Below are 2390 nucleotides of genomic sequence, written 5' to 3'. Positions count from 1 at the left end.
TAGTTCCTGGTATCATTTGCTTAGAGCGTCTCCAGCCATTGCCCCCTCAGGGGGCGCGTAAAATCGCCGCCTGGGGGCGAGCCGGCGCTAAAACTTGGCGTGGGGGCTTTCGAGTTCCCAGGCGTCGGCCCCAGGGTCGTCCCCAGAAGGCGTTTTTTTATAGAAAAAAGGAATTCGACTAAAGTTTGGCAAACTAGACAAATATTTGGCTAAAGTTCGGCGAATATGACATTACATAACAAAGTTTAAAAAAACGACCACAACTACTACTACGGGTCGAAGAACGCGCTGAGCGGGGCGAAGTCGCCGACATCACCGTCATCCTCGCAGTCGTCCTCGTCGGCCTTCTCCCCCTTGACGCGGCCGCCCTGCTGGACCCCTGCCCGGTGTCGCCCTGGCGGACCGGTGGCGGCGGCGCGTCATCGTCGTTGTCGTCGAGGACGACGACGCCTCCCTCGTTGCGGCCACGGCGTCGAGCGGTGAACTGCTCGTAGGTGCGGCGCTGGCGCTCTAGCTCCGTCCGTGCCCAGTCTTTACGCGCCCACTTCAAGGCCGCCGCGTTATCGAGCTCCTCCTTGACGCCGCCGGCGAGCCCTGGCTCCGTCTTCACGGCGGCGAGCCCCGACTCTGTCTTCGGTTTGACGTAGCGGGGAGGAGCCGCGCCCGCCGCCCTCGTTGATGACGATGCCGGCGCTGCGGGTGCACCAGCCGAGCGGCGTCTCCGCTGCGGGCTCGGCCTTGATGCTGAACACCGCCGAGGAGCCGGAGGAGTGGGAAGAGAAGCGGGAAGAGTGGGAGGACGAGGAGGAGAAGGAGCCGAACCTCATGGGCATCCATTGCCCGGTGCTCCGGCGGGGGAGTGGGGCGGCGGCCGCGGCAGGGTATGTCAGCAGCGGCATGTTGCCGCCCTTGAGGTGCTGGAGAACCTCGTGCAGCATGCGGCCGGGGGCGCCCCACCACAGGCGGCGCCCCTCGCTGTTCTTGACGCCCCCCACCACCGGCGCCCCGTTGGTGGAGGCCAGTCGCCGCTCCTGCCGGTGTTGGAAGTACGTCACCCTCGTCGCGTGGTTGTCGGCGGCGTACTGCGATAGGGCGCGCTGCTCCTCCGTCAGTGACGCCCGCACGCGGTCGACCCTGTCGGCGAAGTAGTCCGCGCGCGCGCGTTGACGTCGGGCACCCGGGGAATGCGGACGCCATCGGCGCTGAGCCTCCACCCGTTGCTTTATTTATAAAGCGGGGCGAAAGCCTATTTCGAGGATGGTGGGGTTTCATTCCATGTTCTTTGTTCTTCTAGTGTAGAGGGTTTTGATTTCACATATACCAAGAAGTAATCTTTGTATTCCAAAAAATAAGTTTCAAATAGATTTTAGTGTAATAGCAGTATTCTACAAATAGTTCAGTATACTCGATGATGATTCATCTATCACCAATCATGTGTAAAAATTCCGTCCGTGTGCTTTTAGATCTGCCGCAACAAAGTAGATTTGTTTTTGTCATCACTAATTCACTACAAAGGTGCCCAGTCCGATCAGATTGTCGTCATTACGAGGTACCCAGTCTGACCCACCAAGTGCATTCAGAGTCATATGCCAGACCATCCTCACGAAGTCACACTTCAGCAAGACGTGGTTTACCGTCTCGTCACGATGATGACATAGAGGGCAAAAACCTCCTGATGTGGCAACCCCCTCCAGGCTAGACGGCCTGAGGCCCAACACTTATTCTCAAGCCCAGGCACGCAAAGAACCCTCGCGCCCATTAAACTTTGTGGCATAGGCAGATCTCGCCAAGAAGGAGCCACCCTTCTCCCACACCAACATATAGTGTTTGTCTCAAAAAAAAACCAACATATAGTGTCTGGCGATCCCATGGTGAGCTTCACATTCGCAATTCGAGCCCAGAGCGACAAGAACTCCCGAAGGGCGTCCATACCCATCTCTGGCCCCACATCAGCCGCCCAAGCTCCAGCGTGCAACGCCAAGGATACTGATCGTGAGGAGCGAACTTTCTTGGTGTGGCAAGCTAAGGGGAATTGTGGAGAAAGAAAAAGGGAAAACAATCGTGCAGTAGGCGAGGAAGAAAGCATATGGGCGGGAAGACTCGTGACTAAATAAGAAGCATGGGGCCCATGAATGTTTGTTGCTTGTGTGAGCAAAAAATCTGCGTGGTTCTAGGCTGTCCAAATACAAACACTGTACGGGAATGTTTGGCTTTTGGGTGTAATATACACCCTATATGAAAAACTACTACTGATTTTCAAAACTTCCAAAATAAACTAGACCTTCTATTATTGTGCTCGTACATATAATGTTTTTGGTGGAGGAATAACTTTCATGGTATTTTTGGTGAAAAAAAACAAAATCAACAATATACACAAGTTACTATTCACA

At 55.0% G+C, this 2390-nt stretch overlaps 1 pseudogene; it reads left to right on the top strand.

Annotated features, from left to right (window-relative positions):
• Positions 1-741: 741 nt before the first annotated feature.
• Positions 742-2390, top strand: part of LOC119350659 — a 9146-nt pseudogene continuing 7497 nt past the window's right edge.

The sequence above is a fragment of the Triticum dicoccoides genome, chromosome 1A, assembly GCF_002162155.2.
Source record: "Triticum dicoccoides isolate Atlit2015 ecotype Zavitan chromosome 1A, WEW_v2.0, whole genome shotgun sequence".
Taxonomy (NCBI): Eukaryota; Viridiplantae; Streptophyta; class Magnoliopsida; order Poales; family Poaceae; genus Triticum; species Triticum dicoccoides.
Note: the sequence above shows the minus strand (reverse complement) of the source record. Positions and strands in the feature narration are given on the sequence as shown.